General features: G+C 33.7%; 1 protein-coding gene and 2 pseudogenes across 4 annotated transcripts in view; 2 read left to right on the forward strand and 1 right to left on the reverse strand.

The window, feature by feature from the left end:
• Positions 1-1,723, forward strand: part of LOC144364722 (trifunctional enzyme subunit alpha, mitochondrial pseudogene) — a 114,262-nt pseudogene extending 112,539 nt beyond the window's left edge.
• LOC144365869 (uncharacterized) overlaps positions 1-24,594 on the reverse strand; it is a 546,961-nt gene that overhangs the window by 375,680 nt on the left and 146,687 nt on the right. The gene's annotated exons all lie outside the window — the stretch shown is intronic.
• LOC101957092 (trifunctional enzyme subunit alpha, mitochondrial pseudogene) lies at positions 2,324-3,825 on the forward strand (annotated as a pseudogene).

The raw sequence follows: 24,594 nt of genomic DNA on the forward strand, positions 1-24,594 counted from the left end.
ACTTTTGCAAGAAATTTGAATTTTATATAGAATTTAATGTGAAGTTATAACTGATATAAAAGCAATATGATCTACTCATTTAAAATAAAAATATGGCTTCACTAATTAATTCTAATATATTTAATGACGAAATAATGCCAACCATTTATAATCTTTCAAAAAGAAAAGAACACTTCCCAATCCATTCTATTACCCTGGTACTAAAATTGAAAACATTCTTTTTCTTGTACACATTCCTTGTAAACATAGAAAAAAATCCTTAATATTAGAAAGATACATCCAGTAATATCTTACCAGTAGCAGGAGGCATACAAATATTGCCCCAAATGCCAGTGACATATAAAAAGCATTATACTGTTGATTATTATATGTAATACCTAATGACCAAATGGATTGATCCAGGAATACAAGGTTGATTTAATGTATAAAAATCAGATAATGCAATCATATACTATGTTAGTTAAAAAGAGGACAAAAGCACCTTAATTAATGGAGAAAAGTATTTGGCAAATTCTAGAAACCAATCATAATTATTAAAATTCAACAAATCAGAAATAGAAGAAAAGAGAAGCACTCTCAATTTTCATCTTCTCTAGCTCAAGGTTGTAGCCTTCTGGCAACTGGCAGCCTCACCTTCTACACTACCTGAAGGAACTTTCTGTTCCCAGAGTTATATTTGCCTCAATTTTACAGGGTATTCTGCTTTGCAGATCAGGTCTGTATTAACTATTGAGTCAAAGGGGATGTGACAGTTATTCAAATTAATTCATTCAATTTAAAGGTAAATTTACTGAATAAAGAACCACTATACGAATTTGCAGAAGTAATGAACAAAATCTGAACCACTGACTAAATCAGAAGTGTCATCCTTATCAGAGCCAGGTTGCTTTGTTTACAGCTGAAATCAACCTGTTAGCAGTCTATAAGGCCCCTCAGGAAGTAACATAAATACACAGGGAGGACAGAGAATGCTGGAGAAACTTGGGCTAGGGACGTGGCTCAACGGTAGACTGCTTGCCTGGCATACATGATGCCCTGGGTTTGATCCCCATACCATGATTGTAAGAAAGAGAGAGAGAGGGAAAGAAAGAGAGAGAGAGAGAGAGAGAGAGAGAGAGAGAGAGAGAGAGAGAGAGAAAGGAGGCACAGATAGACTTGCAAAGTTCACAAAGTTTCCTGTGCTGTCATCAGTGGATTGTGCTTAGAAGGAAGTCTTGAACTTGCCATTTTATGCCACTACAGAACAGCAACAAAAGATATAAAAATACTATTAGTTGTCATGAAGCATTAGTAAATACCTTACCAGCAGCAGAAGGCACACAAATGTTATCCAAAATATCAGTTGTGCCCACTGCTTTTGACATGATGCTCATTATTAGAAACATTAGTACAAAGAAAATGGAACTGGTTGACCAATTGGTGGAATCCCCAAGACCAAGATGAAAATCTCCAGAGTCACAAATATTTGGATACTTAGAAAAAGCTACAGTTAGTTTTCCAAAGGACTAGCAGATAAGATCTCTCCAAAGACATAAAATATTGATGAAAAAATTGACATCATACACCATGAATATTCCATTTGTCAGGAAACAAAAAGGTGGAAGAAAAAGTGTGAAAGCAAACTGAAGGTCATTATCCAGCACCTCTGAAAATAAAGTATGTGATAAAGACTAGATCCAGTCAAGGGAATGATGCTGGTTATCTCATCAATTCTCAAATTTGAAGAGCTTGCAATGACCAAAGATTAAAGGCCTTTATAGGACTATCATTGTATTAGTCAGGATTCTCTAGAGGAACAGAATCAACAGGAAGTATAATTATAAAAGGGGTTTTCATTAGGTTAGCTTAAGCAACCAGAATCTGAATAGTCCCTAATAGCCACCTGTAGGCTGGAGAGCTAAAAGAACCAGTAGCTGCACAGTTCAAGAGGCTGAAGCCCCAGAACAAGAGGGATCAAAGGTGCTACCCTAGTCTAAGACCAAAGGTTTCTCAAGAATCACTGGCAAATTCTGCTTTGAAAGACTAAGAATCAAGAGTTCATATCCTCAGTTGATCGCAGCGGCAATCAAGAACCCATTTAAGAAGAATTGAGCTTTCATCTGCTGTTGCTTCCTTGTTCTTCCAACTTTTATTCCATCCAAGCCATCATCCTATTGGACTGTGCTGCGCACGCTTAGGGAGGGTCTCCAGTGGGCTATCCCACATGCTAATCATTCCTTGACACACCCTCATTGATACACCCAGAACCTTTTAATCATCAGCATCTCTTAATCCAACCAAGTTGACAATTCAAATTAACCATTACAATCATAGTTAGGTCTTGTTCAAGAAAAATAAATTTGGATCTCTGTAGAAGAATATTAAGCACCTAGCTACTCTTGGTGGAGGGCTGACAGGGAGGTAGCATCACCTAAATAAAGGACTGAAGACTGCATTTAAAAGATGCTACAGGCTGGGAAGGGCCAAGAATAGCAAGTATTCAAAAATATTGTCTGATAAAATAAATAAGGAAGTTCTAATATTATTAGAAAGAAATTCTATTTTCAGCAACTTGGCTAGGCAACTTAATTACCAGAGTTTTGAAAAGGCCAACATGGTGATTTAAGATATTTTTGAGGACCTTAGTCTTAAGCACAGAGTACTGAAGGAAGTAACAGTAGGAATCCCAGATCACTGTTTTTCTAATCAAATTGCTGCCAAAATTGCTGCTGTTGGCAAAAGACTTGAGAGAGTGACTTTATAACTTCTCTCCTATGGACAAGACACAGCTATTTGAGATCATAAGTAAAAAGACATCCAAGGATACAATTGCTTCAGGTGTAACAGGTAGAGGAAGATCATCACTATGGTTAAAGATGGACCTGGTTTCTATACCACCAAGTGCCTTGCACCCATGATGTCTGAAGTCATATGAATCCTCCAGAAAGCTAGATTCCCTGAGGGAATCTTTGGCTTTTCTATGGGTGCTGCTACACTGGCAAATGAAGTTACAGTGGATGTAGTAAAACATGTGGCAGAAGATCTAAGAAAGACCTATAGAGAGCATTTAGGAGGTAGAAGCCTGGAACTGCTGAAACAGATGCTGTTCATGGGTCTGGAAAGGGTTTTTACTTTGATCAGAAGTGTTATGGTTTGCATGTAAGGTTTCCCCCCAAAAGCTCACATGTGAGACAATGCAAGAAGGTTCAGAGGAGAAACAATTGGGTTGTGAGAATTTTAAACCAATCAGTGAATTAATCCCCTGATAGGAATTAACTGAGTGCTAACTAAAGTGGTAGATTATAGCTGAGGAGGTGGGAATTGGGATGTGGCATTGGGGAATATATTTGTATCTGGCAAGTAGAAGGAGACCTCTCTCTGCTTTCTGATCACCACGTGAGCTGCTTCCCTCTGCCAAACACTCCACCATGATGTTCAGCCTCACCTTGAGTCCCAAGGAATGGAGCCTGCTGTCTATGGATGGAGACCTCTGAAACTGAGACGCTGAATAAACCTTTTCTCCTCTACAAATGCACTGATTGGGCCTTTTAGTCACAGCAGTGAAAAAGCTGACTAAACCAAGAAGCATTCAAAGAATAAGCTTTGAATTCAGACATAGTCAGTATTTTGGTAAATCTGAGGTTTTCTCCTAAGTCTAAGGTTTCCTCTGACAAAGAGATACATCACCACCCAGTAAAAAGATTTGGGAATGTAAGCATCTTGGCTGCAAGTGCCGCAGGAGACACTGGAACAGTCTTTGCTCTTGGCTTCTCCGCTTGCTTTGGAGAGCACTTCTGCTTTGTGAATCTGTATAATACTAAGAAGGTAATAGACTGGCTCAAATAGTATTAGGCTGCCTATGGGAAACAGTTCACCCCAAATCAGTTACTCATTGACCAAGCTAACAACCCTAACAAGAAGTTCTACCATTGAGAAAGCCCTCATAAACTGCACAGTCAACATATTAACCTCATGTTTGCAGCAGCTTTTCATCACTGGGACAAAATACCTATCAAAACCAACTTAAATGAAGAAAGATTCATTTTGGATCTCCATGTTAGAGGTTTCAGCTGGGCCATTAATTTTGGTTTGAGGCAAGGCAAGATTATCAAGATAGAAGGGTGTGCTAACCTCATGGCAGCTAAGCAACAGAGAAAGAGAGGAAAGGACCAGGGACAAGCCACTTCCAAGGCAGACCCTCAATAAACTTCCTCCAACTAGGCTCTACTTCCTAGAGTTTCCACCATCTCCCAATAATGCCATCAAATTATTCATTCATCAGTGGATTACTGATGAGGTCAGAGTCCTTATAATCCAATCACTTCCCAGAAGACCTGTCTCTGAACATTGCTGCACTGGGAACCAAGCCTTCAAAACATGAGCATTTGGAGGACATTCAAGATCCTAACCATAACATTCTAGCAGCCAGCATTGCTGTTATTTCAATAGTGCTATCTAAATTTATCAGAGTAACTGGAGGAAAAAAATAACTATGGCGTTGGGTTTGCCTTCTACTATGAAGCTGCTTCCCTCTACCAAATACTCCGTCATGATGTTCAGCCTCACCTTGAGTCCCAAGGAATGGAGCCTGCTGTCTTCTTATGAAGTCTGACTGGAAATTAGAGTTTTTGCTTCATGGGGGAAGGTAGAACACACTGGTCTCATTTTATAAGACCCAAAGTGGCAGCTAAAAGTCATTTAGAGCCATCTTTGCTTCCTTTTCCTCCTGGGAGACCAGTTGGTGGCCAGTGGAGGGAGAGGCAATTATGTACAGACAAACACAGTTTAACAATAAATATCAAACTATCAAAAGGAAGGAAAGAAGACACTGTGAATAGAATGAGAAAAAAAAAGCAAAAGACTGAGATAAAATAATATAAGAAGACATTTTGAATAAATTAGTTATCTGAAGAATACAAAGAAATACTTGACATTCAACATTAAAAAATGAACAACAATTTTAAAATGGGCTTAAGAAGATATATAGATGACAAGGAGGCACATGGAAAGATGTTACATATCCCACACCATTAAGAAATGCAAATTAAAACATTGAAATACCTCTGCACACATATCACAATAGCCAAAATTCAGAACATCAACACACCATATGCAATCAAGGATATGGAGCAACAGAAATTTTTATTCATTCATGGTAAGCTTCAGCCAGACTAAGGAAAAAAAGATGAAACTCACATAAAGTCAATAACTAAAGAGAATATATACGTTACAATTTATGTCACAGAAATACAAAGATCATAAGGAACTACTGTGTACAAGTATCTGCCAATTAATTGGATTACATACCAAGACAAAACTGAGAAGAGATAGAAAATCTGAACAGACCAATACAAGTAAGGAGACTGACTCATTAACAAAAAAAAATCACCCATGAATAAGGCCCAAGACCTTATTATTTCACTGATGAATTTCATTAAATATTCAAATAATAAATAATGCCAATCCTTCTCAAAATTGCAAAAAGAAGTGAATTGAGGGAAAATTATATTTTATAAGGCCAGTATTATTCTAATAAAGGATAAGGACACTGCAAGAAAAGTATAAGCCAATATCCCTGATAAACATGGGGCAAAAATCCTCAACAAAGCACAACTAAAGTGAATTCAATAGCAAATTTAAAAAATTATTCACCATGATCAAACGGGATTTTCTCAAAAAGTTAAGGGTGGTTTAACATATGCAAATATAAAAATCTTTTACACTTCATTAATGGAAGACAAAGATTTTCTGATTGTCTCAATAAATGCAGAAAAAGCATTTCACAAAATGTATTATCCTTTTATGATTAAAAATCTCAAGAAATTAGATATAAAAGGAATGCATCTCAACAAGATAAAGATCATATATGAAAAACTCACACCTAACATCATATTTACAGTAAAAAGTGGAATGTTTTTCCTTCAATGCCAAGAAAAAGACAAGAATTCCCACTATCAATTCTTTTATTCAACATTATACCAAAAGTCTTACAACAATTAGGCAAGAAAATACAATTGTGGGCTGGGGTTGTGGCTCAGTGGCAAAGTGCTTGCCCAGCATGTGTGAGGCACTGGGTTTGATTCTCAGCATCACATATAAATAAATAAAATAAAGGTCCATTGACAACTAAAAAATATTTAAAAAAAGAAAATACAAATGTGTCCACACAGATACTGCTAGACAAATATACATTTCAATATTATTCATAGAAGCCCCAGACTGAAAACAATCCAAAATCCAAACAACCAGTCAGTAGATAAATAAAACATAGTATATCCATAAATGGAATATTACTGAGGAAAAAAATTAATGAAATATGGACTTTGGATCCATTATATTAGAGAACCTGAAAAATTTTATGCTAAATCAAAGAAGTCACACAAAGATTATGTATGTAGGATTCCATTCATTAAAAAAAATCCAAAAAGAGCAAATTTATAGTGAAAAGCAGAGAAAATAAGAATTGACTGCAAATGGCCTTTGGAAAACAATATAGTGTAATAAAAAATTCCAAAACTGGTTTATTGTGACCTGGTTTGTTGTGTGACCTTATATACTATAGATCATTGAATTACATGCTTACAAAGGGTGAATTATATGGCATGTAAATTATACCTCAATAAACCACTTTTTTAAAAAAATGAATAGCATTATCTTAGATTAGATAGAGGGAAGTGAAGGGAGGGGAGGGAAGCGGATAGGGGATATGAAAGATAGTAGAATGAAACAGACATTATTACTTTATGTATATATGTGACTGCATGACCAAAGTGATTCTACAACATGTTCACTCAGAAAAATGAGAAATTATATCCCATCTATTTATGATATATCAACATGTTAACTCAGAAAAATGAGAAATTATATCCCACCTATTTATGATATATCAAAGTGCATAAATGTATTCTACTGTTACGTATAACAAATTAAAACATTAATTTAAAAATGTCATCGTCATGATGGAATACAAAAATTCTAGTTCTTATATCTCAATGGACTTAAATTTAATATATTCTTGCATCTATAAAAATTTCCCAATATTATTATTTCTTTTTAAAATAAATCTGTTCTACTGCATTTGTATAGAATTGTTTTAATTCATAGATAAAACCTTCTTAAGAGAATGAGGTAAAATATTAAGAAAGTTGTCATACTATCTTCTTAATCATAATATATCATCTTGTATAGCTTATATTGCAGGATCTTTTTTCATAACTTGATAATCTACTCCATATGCATAGAATAAAGTCATAATTAACTTAGAAATAAAAATTTTTTAAAATACTAGAAATACCTGAAGAAAAGTAAATTACTCCTTAACAGAGCAAAATTTATAACTCATAATATCTATATTTCGTGGGTATTTCAAAAACTGGATCCAACATTTACTTAATAATCATAGGTAACAATAATGGCATTATTCTGATCATTTCTATTCTAAATTCTATTCTAAAATGTAACTTTCTTAAACATACAGAAAATCCTCTTGCTCTGTACCCCCACCCCCCCGGGATCCACTCTAAATATCACAATATACCCTCTGCTCCATAAATCTTTTAATGACCTTGAAATAAAGAAAAAATATTCTAATTTTATAATTTCCATATGCACATATCAAGACATAAGGTGAAACTAAAATGTAGTGTTAAAACCAGCACTTTAAAATTTTTCCAGCAACATTCTAAATATTTAAATACTTACATTTTGAAATAATAGATAGCCTAAGGTTTCCTGCATCTTTAGACTTTTATAGCCACCTTCTTTCCCCTTTTCCTACTACAACATATTATACAACATCTATATTCTCAATATATGAATACATAAATGTGTGTATATATAAATCTATGTTCTACAGCATTAGTATTATATTTTTAATTCACAGGCAAAAAGATATATATATATCCCTCATTCTCTTAAACAAAATTCCAATAGGAGTTGAACTCTAGCAATTTTAACTAATCCTAATAATCTACTTTTAAATCTTAAATCAAGAACTTTTTCCCTCTAATCAATGAATATTTGCTCTTTCACATTTGTATAATGGTCATATTTTTCATTCTATCACCTAGATACTCTAGGTTTTGACACTGATATTCTACCAATGGATAACTTTTGACTATTAATTATATGAAAGTTCAAACTCAGAGTTAAAATAATCATATTAGAAAAAATTCTAAATAAATTGTACCTGTATAGAACTAAATATAAAACCATTTTTAAATAAAACTATGGGCTGTATCAGTGTTATTTCCTCCTATTATAGTATAAATTCTAACTTTAATAATTATATATTTTGTAGAAACTCACACAAACTTAAAATGTAAAACTTCATTATAACGGAAATGACATTGATAAGACGGTGGGATAAGAACTTTCAGCCCTCTTTCCACTGAATTAACAATAGAGAATCCAAATTCTTTTGTAACAATTATAGAAAGCAGTTAAAAACATGCAGTATCCCTGGTGAATGCAAAGCCACGTACAGCTACAGTAAAAAAGATAAGATGAGCCCTTTTTTTTTTTTTTTTTTCATTACTGCCCATTCTACAAGCCAGCACAGGTCCACTTGGCTCAGAACTTCTCCCCAGGGAAAAAGAGAAGAATAAAGGATTGAAGGCAATTTAAGGGATTAGTTTCTGTGCTACATGGTTTATAGCACTAAAAGAATCAGAAAAGTTTAGATGGCCTACAGTGTTGCAGATAATTCAGGGCTTTTGTGTAATTGAAAGAATATATCCAACCCATAACCTCTCCCTTGGAAGAGAAGGAAAAACCTAGAATATGATTTGATATTCTAGCTTTGGGGGAAGTTTCCCAAGAAACTGCTTTCTGTCTCACCTGATTTGGAGAGCTTATAAGAAAACTAAATACTTTAGGCACTTGGAGCCACTAAAATAAAGGGTTGAAAAGCACCTTGCTACTTACTGTAGCACTAGAGAACCTATGGTACTATATACAAATATCAGAGGAAACAAGAGATTAAGAGTTCTTAAAAGGAAATTACTGGCAAATCTCTCTAATTGGGAAATAGCATGCATAAGACTGGAATAGTCATAGCTTCCAAAAAAAGTTTTCAAAGGTCCCCAGAATCTCCAAAAGGGAGACCCTAATAGAATAAAAAGTAGGCCCAAATGTCATCATGTCAGATCAGGCCCTGACATCCTTCACAAGACTCCTAAAGCACAAGAAATAAAATTAAGAATCAATAAATGGGATGGATTAAAACTGAAAAGCTTCTCAGCAAAGAAACAATCAATGATGTGAAGAGAGAGCTTACATTTTGGGAGCAAATTTTGCCAAATGCACATCAGAGCACTAATCTCCAGGATATATAAAGAACTCAAAAACTTAACACCAAAAAACAAATAACCCAATCAATAAATGGGCTAAGGATCTGAACAGATGCTTCTCAGAAGAAATACAATCAATCAACAAATATATGAAAAAAATGTTCAACATCTCTAGTAAATAGAGATATGCAAATCAAAACTACTCTAAGATTTTATGTCACTTCAATTAGAATAGCAGTTATAAAGAACACAAGCAACAATAAGTTTTGGCTAGGATGTGGAGGAAAAGCACACTAACATATTGTTGGTGGGACTGCAAATTGGTGCAACCAATATGGAAAACAGTATGGAGATTACTTAGAAAACTTGGAATGGAACCACCATTTGACCCGGCTATCCCACTCCTTGGGCTATACCTTAAAGACTTAAAAACAGCATACTACAATAATACAGCCACTTCAATGTTTATAGCAGCACAATTCACAATAGCTAAACTGTGGAAGCAACCTAGATGCCCTTTAATAGATGAGTGGATAAAGAAACTGTAGTACATATACACAACGGAATTTTACTTAGCATTAAAGTAGAATAAAATTATAGCATTTGTAGGTAAATGGATGGAGCTGGAGAATATCATGCTAAGCAAAATAAGTCAATCTCAAAAAACTAGGGGACAAATGTTTTCTCTGATATGTGGATGCTAATCCGTATGGGGGTGGTTATATGGGATAAGCAGAGGAATTTTGGATGAGGCAAAGGGAAGGGGTAGGAAAGATGGTGGAATGAGACAGATATCATTACCCTAGGTATATGTATGATTGCATGAATGGTATAACTCTACTTCATGCACAACCAGAGAAGTGAAAAATTCTGCTCTATTTGTGTACAGTGAATTGAAGAGATTTCTACTGTCATGTATAACTGATTAGAATTAAGAAGGAAGAAAGGAAGGAAGGAAGGAAGGAAGGAAGGGAGGGAGGGAAGGAAGATAGGTAGGTGCTCTGTTTTTATCAACTGGCTACAGACAACTGAAGAGGGAGCCATCTTGAGGAAGCCATGCGGCAGTTTCATGAGCCAGGAGAGCATGGCAAATACAGCCATACTGTCCTAGTGAACACACCTACCATGAGACTTAGAGCATACCTAGGAGAACGTAAGTGAAACAATCACAGCGAATAATGTACTCAATGGAATTCAAGTCAGAAAAACAGAGGAGCCCAACTCACTTTTCCTTTGAGTCTGGAAGCTCATGTGAACAGCTGAAGCTCATCAGGAATCTGAACAGGCAGGTGTGAATACACTCAGGGACTAAGCCTAAGAAGACTGAGTTCATAGACAATAGAGTGTGTGAAGGATTGGCTTCCCTGCCCACAAGTAGAATTCTTTCTTTGGGGTGGTGGGTACTGGAAATCGAACTCAGGGGCACTTCACCATTGAGCCATATCCCCAGCCCTATTATGTATTTTATTTAGAGACAGGGTCTCACTGTGTTGCTTAGCTTTTGCTGAGGCGAGCTTTTAACTCTTAATCCTCCTGCCTCAGCTTCCCAAGCTGCTGGGTTTATAGGTATGCACCACCATCCAGGCTCCACAAGTAGAATTTTTGAGAGACCAATGAGATCCAGACTCCCAGTGGAGATCATCAACTGCCAGGCCCTAAAATTGTGTTGGTCTAATCTCTCTAGGGCAGACACCACCCGACAAAGCCTGATTACCACCCAAGCCCCAGCCTATGGAATCCTCCCATAGAACTCTGCAGCAGCCCCACCCTGGTAGTGCATCAGTCAGCTTTGTGCAGACAAAACTCCAACTGACAGTTTTTCTCATTCCATCCTACCTTATAGTGGTGAGAAGGGAAGCTTAGAGTTATTTCAACAAGTCTCAGTCTTAGGCCCTTCCAACTGGCAGATCAGTGAGCCACACAAAAAGAAGAAAAGGTCAACAACACCCAGCCCTTGTGCCTGGCCCCCACTCCCTCCATAACCCAAGAAGAAAGAAAAGCAAGTATTTTTGATATATACTGGTTTCATCCATTAACATGGAACCTACAGGTATGGGGGTCTGACATAGGAGTCAATGCAGCAGGAATGTTGAGAGCCACAGCCAAAGGGGCCCCAGCAAACTTCCAGCTGCCAGCAAACTTCCAGCTGCCCGCTGATGATTGGCTCACAGCGGCCCCAGCAACATCTAGCTGATTGGCTCCTCCACGGAGCTGCTCATTGGGCTGTTTCCCTGCCCTTTCAGACCACGGAGCTGCTCACTGGGGGACTTCTTTGGCTCCACCCACGCGACCCAGCTAATCGGCCCCAAGAGCAGGAGGATTGTGGGAGGTGGTGAGGCTTGTGTGGGGAGAGGCTTGTGGAAGCCGGTGGTGGCAGTTGGGCTCTGAGGGTTTTTTTTTTTTTTCCTGAGGAGTTGTTTTGCTTGGCGTTTGTAATTCTAAAAATAAAGTTAGTTTCTTTTGACAAGTGGCTCCTGAATTGTGCCCAGCCAGACTGCGGCATTAACCCAAGAAGAAAGAAAAGCAAGTATTTTTGATATATACTGGTTTCATCCATTAACATGGAACCTACAGGTATGGGGGTCTGACATAGGAGTCAATGCAGCAGGAAGATATACACTTATAAATTTATATACCCTAACTAGTGAAAGAACCCAAATTTATGAAGAATTGAAGAGAAAAATAGATAATACAAGAGTAGTGGATAGAACAATCAGAAAGTATACCAATAAGAAAACAGGACTAAAAAAGACCATAGGCAACTTAATAGACATATATAAAACACAAAGCCCAACTCAAGCAGATATACATTTTTCTCAAGTATAACACAGAACATTTCCCTAGGAAAATGAATCAGATTAGGCCACAAGCAAGTCAGAACAAATTTTTAAATGAAATCACACCATCTATCTTTTCTGATCATGTTGGAATGGATTAAAAATCAATAACTTTAGGAAAGTAGAAAATTCACAAATATGTGAAACTTAACACAATCTTGAAATCAAAATGAAAGTTAGAAAATATAAAACAAAAATGAAAGCAAAACATGAGATGCAGCAAAAAGAGTGCTAAGAAAGAATTATAACAGTAAAAATGTTTAAAACAAGAGGGATCTCAAATCAATAAACTAACTTCATTCCTCAAGGAAACAGAAAAATAACAAACTAAACTGAAAGTAGCAGAAGAAAAAGTAAGTAACTAGATTAAAAGACAAATAAGTGAAAAAATAGAAGGGAAAAACAATAGAAAAAAATTTGAGAAATGGTGTTTTGAAAACATCAACAAATTTAGCAAATTTTTGCTGGATTAATCAAGAAAAAAGAGATGACTCAAATCAGAAGAGGAGAAAGTATAACTAATACTACAAAAATAAATAAAACAATCATAAGAGAGTACTATAAACAATTCTATGCCAACAAATTAGATAACCTAGATAAAATAAACAAATTCCTAGGTGTATACAACTTACAAAGACTGAATTATAAATAAATAGAAAATCCAAATAGATATATAACCAGTAATGGGATTTAATTAGAACTCTTAATCCTCCTGCCTCAGCTTCCCAAGCTGCTGGGTTTATAGGTATGCACCACCATCCAGGCTCCACAAGTAGAATTTTTGAGAGGCCAATGAGATCCAGACTCCCAGTAGAGATCATCAACTGCCAGGCCCTAAAATTGTGTTGGTCTAATCTCTCTAGAGAAAAAAAAAATCTGAAAACTAATGCCATCGCTACAGAACTACATCAAAGACTTAAAGAATTAAAGATGATTTTTCAAAAATTCCTCCAGAAATTGAATAGGAGGAGACATTTACAAGCTCAATTATAAAAAGATACCATTACTCTGAAACAAAGCTGGACAAAGAAAACAAAATACAAGGTATAGATCAATATCCCTGAAGAATGCTGATGCAAGAATCCTTAACAAAATGCAGGTGAAGTGAATTCATCAGCATAGAATTGTGCACTATCACCAAGTGAGATTAACCCTTGATATATGATTACATTTTAATATTTGAAAGTCAATCAATAAAATACACCACACCATTACAACAAAGGACATAAATTACATGGCCATCTCAATGGATGTAGAAAAAATTGACAAAATTAATTTGACAAAATTTAGTATCCTTCCATAATAGAAACATTCAAGAAGCTAGGTATAGAAGGAAATTACTTTAGCATATTTCAGGTCATACATGAAAACCTCACAGCTCACATATTTAAATGGTGAAAAAATATAATATTTTTCTATAAGAACAGGTAGTCCTATGATTTCAGTTATAGAACTAAAGTTCCAGTTAAAGCAATTAGGGAATAAAAAGAAACAAAAGACATCAAAATTGGAAATAAAGAAGTAACATTATCTCTGTTTACAGATGATATGATTTTATATGTTGAAAACCCTAAAGATATCACACACACAAAAAAAAATCTGTTAGAACCAATAAATTCATCAAAGTTGTTTAATACAAAAATCAAATGTTTTTATAAACTAAAAACTATCCAAAAATGAAATAAAGAAAATAATCTCATTTATAATAGCATCAAAAAGAGTAAAATACTCAAGAATAAACTGAATCAAAGAGGTGAATGACTTACAAACTGAAAACTTCAAGGAATTTATGAAAGAAATTAAAGAATTCACAAATAACTGGAAAAATGCTGTTCATGTATTGTAAGACTTAACATTTTAAAATGTCCATATAACCCAAGTGATCTGTAGATTCAATGCAATCCCTATTAAAAATTCCAAACGTATTTTGTGAAAACTAGGAAAAATAATCATAAAGTTCTTATGAACTCTCAAAACAAAACAGACAAGAAAAAAAGTTGGAAAACATACTACCTGATTTCAAAATATATTACAAAGCTACAGTAATCAAAACAACACAGTACTGACATAAAGAGAGACATAAAGACCAATGAAATTTAATAAACATCCCAAAAATAAACACTCATGAGTATAGTGAAATTATCTTTTCTAAGTATGCCAAGATCACACAATAGTGAAAATATAGTCTATTTTTTTCCAAATACTGTTGGGAACCTGGATATCTACATGAAAGGAATGAAGATGAACCCCTATTTCATACCTGCTTTTAAAAATTAACACAAAATGGGGACTGGGTTGTAGTTCAGTGGTAGAGCATTTGCCTAGCATGTGTGAGGCACTGGATTCAATTCTCAGCACCAAATATAAATAAATACAATAAAGGTCCATTGACAACTAAAAATAAATTAATTAATTAACATAAAATGGACTAAAGATCTAAAAATAAGGAATGAAACAGTAAAATGACTAAAGAAAACTTAGGGGGAAAGCTCCATGACATTCATCTGTGATAACAAAAGCAAAAATAGTTGGGACTATATCAAACTTAAACCCTTCTGTGAAACAAAGGAAACAATCAACCAAGTGAGGCAGACCTTTGAAATTAGAGAAAATATTTGTAAACCATACATGGGATAATGAATAATATTCAGACTACATAAAGAATTACTATAGATCAATAAGTAAAACTCCTTTTAAATGATCAGATTAACAGGCAAATGACTTGAAAGAACATTTCTCTGAAGAAGATACAAGGAATATGAGAAGATAGTCAATTTCACTAATCATCAGGAAAATGCAAATCTAATTCAAAATGAGACTTCAACCATACCTATCTATTATGTTTTAAGGAAGGAAAGGAATAATAAGTATTGATGAGGATATAGAAAAATTTGAATCCTTAGGCACTGTTGGCCCAACGATTTTAAAGTGGTATAGTCAAAATAGAAATCATAAAAGCAATCCCAATTGCAATAGTGTTATGTTTTAGATTTAGGTGTCCCCCAAAAGCTCATATGTGACACAATGCAAGAAAGCATAGGGGTGAAATGATTTGGCTATGAAAGTTTTGGCCTAATCACAGCATTAATCTCCAGACAGGGATTAACTGGGTGGTAACTATAGACAGATAAGGTGTGGCTATAAGAGGTGGGTCCCTGGGGGTATGTCTTTGGGGAGTATATTTGTCCTTGATCATCAAGGATCTCTCTCTTCTTCCTGGTGCCATCCATGTCCTATGCTGTTTCATTCTGCTGTGACGTATTGCCCCACCTCAGACCCAGGGCAACAGAGCCAGCTATTTATGAACTGAGACTTCTGAAACCATGGGCTCCAAAATAAACTTTTCCTCTTCTAAAATTGTTCATGTCAAGTCTTTTGATCAAGCCGCAAAAAACCTGACTATTTCAAAACATATAACAAAGTTACAGTAATCAAAACATCCAGAAATAAAATACCCAAGAATAAATTTAGCTGAAGAGGTGAAAGCTCTCTTTAATAAAAATTATGAAATATTGATGAAAGAAATTGAAGAGGACACACAAAAAAGAAAGACATTCCATATTCACAAATTACTGGAATCAGCATTGTTAAAATATCCATACTAACCAAAGAGATTACAAAAATCAGTGCAATTCCTATCAAAATATCATGATATTTTTCACAGAATTAGAAAAACAATCCTAAAATTTATGTGGAACCACAAAAATTCATGAATAGCCAAAGTCAATGTGAGCATAAAGAACAAAGTAGGAGGCATTATGCTACCTGACTTCAACACATACAAAGATTTAATAATAAAAATAACAATGGTACTGTATTGACATTAGAATAGCCACATAGATGAATGGAAAAGAGAGACTAGAAGTAAACCATGCATCTACAGCCAATTATAGTCTTTTCAATAAATGGGTGCTGGGGAAATTGGATATTCACATACAGAAGAATGAGACTAGACTCTTACATTTCAGGAGATACAAAGATCAACTCAAAATGGATTAACGACTTTAGTATCTGATGTGAAACAGAAACTACTAGAAGAAAACATACAATAAATGTTTTAGGACTCTGGAATGGAAAATGATTTTTGTACAGGCCCCTAAAAGCACAGAAAACAAAAGCAAAAATACAAAAATGTGATTGCATAAAACTCAAAAGTTTATGCACTATAAAGAAAATTCTCAAGTGCAGAGACAACAAACAGAACATACAGAATGGGAGAAAATATTAGCAATGAATCAAGTTGTTTGTATCCAGAATATATATAAGGAATTCCACAAACTCAATAGCAAAAAGAAAGAAAGAAAGAAAGAAGAAAGGAAGGAAGGAAGGGAGGGAGGGAGGGAAGGAGGGAGGGAGGGAGGGAGGGGAAAAAAGACAAAAACAAACAAACAAAAAAAAAACAAAAACAAAATACACATTTCTCAAAAGAAGACTTACAAATGGCCAACAGGGACATGAAAAAATGTTCAACGTTACCAATCATCACAGAAGGCAAATCAAAACCACAAAGAGCTGTCACCTCATCCTAGCAAGAATGACTAATATCAGAAAGACTATAAAGATAACAAGCACTTGTGAGGAAGGGGAAGAAAATGGAACATTTGCTTACTGTTGATGGGAATGTAAATTAGCAAAGCCATTAGTAAAAACAGCAGTATGGAGGGTCCTTAAAAATTAAAAATAAGACATCCATATTATCCAGAAATCTCATTCCTCATTATTCATTCAGAGAAAATGAAATCATCATGTCAGAGAGGCATCTATACTCCAAAGTCCATTGCAGCATTGTCACAGTAACCAAGAAATGAAAACAACCTAAGTGCCCATCAACTAACAAATGGATAAAGACAATGTGGTACATATTCACAATGGAATACTATTCAGCTATAAGAAAAGATAAAATCTTTCATTTTCAACAACATGGATGGAACTAGAGATCATTATGCTAAGTGAAGTAAGTCAGATACAGAATGATAAATACCAAAAGTTCTCAGTTACAGGTAGGGTAAAAATTTGTCTCAACAAAGTAGAGAACACAACAGGTTAGTTATTACCAGAGCCAGGGAAGGCTATAGATGAGGGAGATATGGAGAAGTGATAGTTAATGGGTTAAAGTACAGTTTATAAGAAAAATAAACTTCTAATATTATATAGCACAGAGAGATAATTATCACTCATGACAATTAATATTTCAAAATAGCTAGTAGATAAAATATTGAATGTTCCCAACACAAAGAAAGGAGGTATGTCTTAAGTGGTAGATCATTAATCTGATCATTATACATTATACACATGTATTAAAATGTCACATACAATTACTATGTATCATGTGAAATAAAATATATTCTTAGAAAAATAATATGGGAAGCTGAGAAAATTGGGAGGGAGACAAAATTTCTTTCAGAAGAATTTCATATAATACAGAGATGGTCCCCAACTTACAAAGGTATAACTTGGAATTTTTTGGCTTTATCGATGGTACAAAAGTAATATGTGTTTAGTAAAAACAGTACTTTGAATTTTGAATTTTGATCTTTTCACGGGTATCAATATTTATTACCATACCTTTTGCAGTACTGAGTAGTGGCAGCAAGTTACAGCTCCCAGTCAGGCATTTCATCAGGAGGATAAACAAGCAACCTTAAAGTGTACTGTGTTGTTAAGATACAAAGTTTGGTAGTTTAGATGTATTAAGTATAATTTCAACTTAAAGTAGGTTTATCAATAAGTAACCCCATCATAAATTAAAGGGCATTGTACAAATGTAATCTCCAAATTTAGTGTAGGTTGGATTTAGTGATTTCTTGAAAGAACAGAGCATAAAAAGGAAAAAAAGAACTTAATAGTGGAGAAGGCTGGAAAACAATAACTTACCCAAGTGATCAGGGTTAACATCATGACTATAAGGAAGGTTAATATCAAGTAACCTCTGATACAAAACAATGAGAAAGGCGCTTAAATTTCTTCAGTATCATCCCTTCTCCAAAAAATATAAATTCAGTCTACTGAAGAGAAAAACTCTAGACACACTCATACATAAAACTTGACAAGTACTCTTCAAAACTGCCAGGGTCATAAACAAGGAAAATTGAAGAAACTGTTGCCAAGAAAAGGTGACTACAGAGACATACAACAAAATGCAATGTGATCATGTAGGGGACTAGTTAAATATGAATGAAGTGTGTAATTTAATTAATAGTAGTTTATTAATATTGACCTATTAGTTTTTCAATGGAACCATAACTAACTATTTTGTAAATACTGGCTCAATAGTAAAGCTAACCTAAAAAGGCAGATCGTGTATATTGTACTAGAAGAATATTTATAATAGAATGGAGAGAGCATGTGGTCTGAGTAAGACAAACTTGGACTCAAATCTCAATTCCATCACTTAAAAGCCCAGGTACATTGAGCATGTTGTACAAATTCTCTAAATTTCACTCCCTTCATCTGCTCAGATGGAATCCTAAGTATACATCATGATCATAAGAAAAAAATGATTAAGTACAGATGATAATTATTGAATGATTATTTAGTGACAGGCACTAAGCCAAGAATATCCCTTATTTAATTTCTACACCAATCTAAAATAGTTACTATTAAGACAAACAAAAATGAAGCCTTATAGAACTTCTATGATTAAATGCAAAGTACTTATCACATTAGTAGAAACATTTGTCTCTCCATGTAAGACATACCTGCTATTTAAAAGAATAAAAATTAATTAATATTTCAAGATCATGAAATCCATGAAGACAGGCATTGTGCCTCTCTTGGGCACTGTTGTACTCTCAGCTTATTACAGTATCAAGGGGGAAAATAATTATTGAATAAATAAAGTGAATGAGTTAATTTTCAAGAGATAAAAGCATTTCAAAATTTTATTTAAATATCTAAAATTCCTTTTAAGATTCCTATAAGCATGAAAGCCTCAAAGCAGCATATATAAATATGATGAAAAATATTTTATCTTCTGATACTTGAGCTGATTTTCCTTTATGAAGGATCACTGAACTACTAACAAGGTATGATGATCTTTCTCCTTATCCTTTCTGGTATTTCTCACTCTCTAAGTTCAAGATTAAAATACAAGTTTTCCTTTCTTATTATTTATTTTGTTTGTTTCCATTTTCTTTGACTGTCAACTATACCATTTAAAATAATTCCTTCTATTCTTATTTCCACATTACACTACAGACCTCAGAATTATCTAGTGCTTGCAATTTCACAATTTCCATATCAGTGTTCTTCTCTTGCTGCATTAGATGCTACTTTACATATGTTCCAAAACTGGAAACATTTCTCATCTACTTACCTCTCCTCTCACGTTCTTTCTGTCCATGTGGTTATATATTTATTAATCTTCTTTTCAATTTAATTGGGTTTCATGAAGAGTAAAGATAAATGTTTGTGTTCAATAAACCATATTAAATTGGAAGTCCATAACAACTACAATAGTTTTTCTTTATGTTTATTTCTTTTCTTTTTTAGCTTACAGACAGTGTTTTATTGTAATTTTTTGTTGTTTGCATAAGATTGTAAAATTAATAAAGTCAGAGACTTTTTGTTCACTAAAATAGGGTGGGGTCTACAGCCCACAGTAAATGTATTTATTTATTTACTTATTTCATACATGACAATAGTGGAATGCATTACATTCATAATTATTCATTCATAGCACAATTTTTCATAACTCTGTGTATAAAGTATGTTCATGCCAAATTATGCCATTATACATGAGCTCTCTTATTGATTTTTTTGCATTACAAATCTTAATACACCTTTATACCACAATTTATCATATCTCTGTTTGTATATAAGGTATGTTGACACCAAATTCAAACTTCATACATGTATTTTGTATAATACATGTATGAAAATGATGACGTCTCCTTCCACCATCCTTGCTGTTCCCCTCTCCCTCCCTTTCTCTCCCTCTTTATGTTTATTTCTGAGTTTATTAAGTCAGAAGCAGTTGCTGTTTGGAGTATAAAAAGGATAGGACAAACCTTACCAACTCACCAACTTGCATCCTACCTTCATTCATCTCTAGAACATCTAGAAGGGGTCATATGCAAAACAAATTCCAGCAGATACCCATCTAGATCAACAAAGTAAAGACTATTAATAATGGAAGAATAAATATATCCTGAAACTTTTCCCAGATTTAAACTAATAGTTGTAAGACACTTAAATATTATCTATTTCCAACTGTACAATAAAAGAATTCCCTTCAAGATATTCCTAATAAGTGCTCACCTAGTCTCTACTTGAACATATTTAGTGAGCAGATACTCAATCCTACTAGAAGACTCTGCATTTTTATGGGTTTCATCATTTAAGTCTCTGGATTAGTCTTCAGAATGGCAAGATGTTCAGCAAAGCCAAACAAAGGCATCACCATCCTAGTGTCTAGTAGAATTCTATTCTAGTAAAGATAAGGATTAGCTGCAGTGACCATATCCATACGCCAGATAGCAGTTCAAGTAGCAGCTTCCAGGGCAGATATTATCAAGGCAACAAGGTATCATATCTGTGTCCAACAGATCATTCTATAAGATGACTTTGGGATTTGTTCCTGTCCATGTAGTCTGATTCTGTAGTCTTTCCAGAGATTACTTTTAATACCTCTTAATAATTGGATAATATTCAACCTTTTTAACAAATTCCTTTTCTGCTTAAGACAGTTTCTTTTGTGTGCAAGTGGAAATATCTGATTTAACTTTAAATAATAAATTTAATAAAAATAAAAATGTTTAAACAAAAAATAACTCTTCAAAAATATTACTAAATAATCTTAAAAGCAAATATCAACATTGGACTCTGAAACTCTTCAAAAGAATTTAATTTCTCAGTTTGAAAAAGTAGATCTCTCCTTCAAGTGTCCCACCAGAAGACTTGCTTTATTTAGTAAAATTCTCCTTTGGAACCAGGAAGCATTGATGAGGCCTATTGCTAGGAGTGAACACCGTACTCCCCTCTAATAATACCACTGGGGGAACTGAGTATTGTAGCCCATCTGCTCAATGAGTAGAAAGTGTGGATTGATGATGGCCTATTCAAATACTTGAGGCTGAATTATGACTTAAGAGAGGAGCAAGTAGTTCTTCCAAGTACTCTTGTATTTTATTGAAATAATTAATTCTACTTATATATATCTCTAAAACAATAGAAAAATTAACAACAAAACTTCTCATGTATGTGTATGTGTGTGTGTATATATATACATATACACCAAGTAAAGTACCATCGAATCTCACTTCCCATTTTTTCTAGCTTAATACATATGTTGAAAACATGAAATCATAAGGATTTATAAAGGCAGGTTTGACAAACTTTTTCTATTTACTGGCACTATGAGCTATAAAATTGAATTTGGGGCCCTATCTCCAAGAAAAAAAGTTATTAGCTCTCAGAATAATTGTATGTTAGTGAATCCGACATAGATAAAAGATTTCCATTATAACTGTTTTTGGCTATGATTTACAGTGGCCTACATTGTTTTATAATGACTTTCAATTTTGAAAATGTACATCCATTGTTAGTTTTATGGATATGGTCACAACTGATTGTGGGATTGGAGAGATTGATCCTTCTAACTCAGTAACAACAAGGAAAATTTGAACATACAAAAAATAGACATTCTAAATACATTTACAATAAAGCTCTTATTTTCTGGGAAAATAAGTATTAAAAAATTCAATAATTGCTTAACAATTTATTTTCTTTGGTTTTTGGTATAAGTTGGTAAATAAACTTGCTTGGTACAGAGCTCCTGCCTTCTACTATTACACAATCTGAGATTATCTACTCATTTGTGTCCCAGTTCAAAATAAAACCTCATAAAATCAATTTCTAACTAGCAGTTGATATAAAGGCATCATTGAATAATGAATTTGACAAAAAGAAACTAACCAGGACATAAACTTTTGATTTATTCCATCTACATCTTTCTTCCCTGACTCATTGCATAACAAGACAATTTGCCAATAGTTTCAACCAAAGTCTTGTGACCTTTCATAGCATTAAACTTGAAATCCATGCTAAAATTTCCCTTACCCTGCATATCACTTCTCCCCATCCTATCTGTGATAGGCCTACCCCTACCCACATTCCCTACCAACAATTAGTCTTTATTCCAAATTAAACATGGAGAAAATCAAGGGATACATTTAGAGCCCAAATTGCATACCTTCCTACCCTTCCCCATTTTAGCTTCTGCCTCTGCTCTGCTCGGATTCTCCTTAATTTCCAGATAGTTGACAAAACTTATTCTGGTCCATTTCTCTACAATTGAAGCCCACCAAAACCACATCCTTTTTGGTTCAAGTAGCTGATATCTTTCATAGTTTTTCCGATTCCCCGTGAGACATGTCACATAAAGTCATTTAGAATCATTTCGTCTTACTTAAAATATAATGATAAGATTTAAACATAGAGATTAAAGTAATAAGCAAGAGAGATGAAACATGGTATTTTATCATAACTCTGTAACAATAATGATAAGCCACACTCACATGACTATAAGCTCATTTATCCAATTATTCCCATAAAATTGGGAAGGAGAAATTAACAACCTCTCTCTATCATTTATCTAGTCTGTGCCAGAGGAGTGAGGGATGGTAGCTCTTCTCCTTTTATTTTGAGGTGATAAACAAAACACACACATACTTATATCCCAAAATAGTTCCACAAAAAAATCATATTTAGTAAAGGCATTGAGCCAGGATTTGAATCAAGGTCTATTAAAATAAATTTGTTGGGCAATAATAAAACTTCTCTCTATGTATTTTAAATGAACTAGCTATGGAAGTTCTGATGACACACTATTATCACTTAGGAAAGGTACACTGTTCCTATTTTACTATTGACAAATTTGACTTAGTAGATTTACTTAACCTAAATCACATAATTAATTAATGAACAATACAAACTAAAATCCCAAATCTCCTGGTGATTTAATTCTATTAGGGAATGTTTAGACAAATAGAAAAGAAGGCATACATTCAATTAATATATTCATATGATTTGAGAGTGAAGGTAAGCAGTAATATTAATTAGGCCAGAGCAACGAATTCAGGACTCACCATGCAAACAGGGATCTCTGGTTCTAGCCTGACAAATAGTAGATATTTTTTAAAGTATTTCTTCTTCAAGAAACACAAGTAGTCTTATTTTAATTTGATATGGTAATATTGGGACACTATTCATTAAAACTGCTTGGACAAAAATGTTAAAATTAATGTTTATTCATTTCATAATGGCAAATCTCAATGTTGGAATAAATAATTCCACAAGTGACATTGAAGTGCTGTTCTCACATTTCTTCATATATTAATGGACCTCAAATTATTTGCTTTGGGAAAAAAATCAGAAAAATAAATAAAATAATGTATAATAAGGAGCTAAACTAATGATATCTAAGTTCTCTGCTAGTTTGATCTCTAAATGCCCATGCTTATAATTCTGAGTATGTCTAATAGTACATGAATAGAAACCCAAAACAAAAAACACATGTAATTATATTCTATGTAATCAGTTCTACTGAGACTATTAATTCTAAATTATTATGAAATACACAACTATACACATTCATACACACCACACACACACACACACACACACACATACACACTTCTTTTTATCTTATAATATTTTTTTCCAAAACTTCATCTAAAATGTAAATATGCTATGAGGAAACTTAAAGAGGAGTTTAAAACCTGAGCAACATTGAGATACTAATTAGAGATTCATTAGAAAAAAAAATGTTGTACTTATAACATTTTATGCTAAAATGGGAAAAAAATAAAAGGAATTCTCAGATTTCTCAAGTACTTGAGATAAAGGCTAAGATTAGCATTGAACTGATATTTTAAACTATTATTTGAATTGAACATATTTTTATTTATCAACATTTTATGAAAAGTAAGAATTTTGCTAATAGTTTCAACCAAAGTCTTGTGACCTTTTATAGCATTAAACTTGAAATCCATGTAGTATAAAAAAGTTTGTCTTCAGATCATTTATCAAAAATGGTACAAATTCCTCAGAAGATGGAAGTGAAATTAATATTTAGTTTCTAGAGTATATTTGAGCTAAAATTTTTAATGTTAAATTACATTTTTATTTTATTAAGTAAATTTTTTTAATTTATGTAGGTAAATTTTTCACTTTCTTTTAAAAACTCCTTAAATAGTTTGACTATACCAACACATTTTGAAAAATTAATATACAATCTATTAATCTATCATCTAAAAAGATTTTTATGAACTAATCTACTGAAAGAGTATTTTCATAAATGTTCTTCTGGAAAAGTGGCTTGTAATCAAAATTCAATTTTGACTCAGAAAAGGCACATTGGCAAGTCATCTAACTTTTCTCTAAATATGTTATTATTTACAGATATTTTCCACTACTGCGCTATTGTCTTCTGAAGATTATTATGATTAAACATGACAAAATATTTTTCAGGCCATAGAGCAATTGTC

This window comes from Ictidomys tridecemlineatus, chromosome 8 (genome assembly GCF_052094955.1).
Source record: "Ictidomys tridecemlineatus isolate mIctTri1 chromosome 8, mIctTri1.hap1, whole genome shotgun sequence".
NCBI classification, from domain to species: Eukaryota; Metazoa; Chordata; class Mammalia; order Rodentia; family Sciuridae; genus Ictidomys; species Ictidomys tridecemlineatus.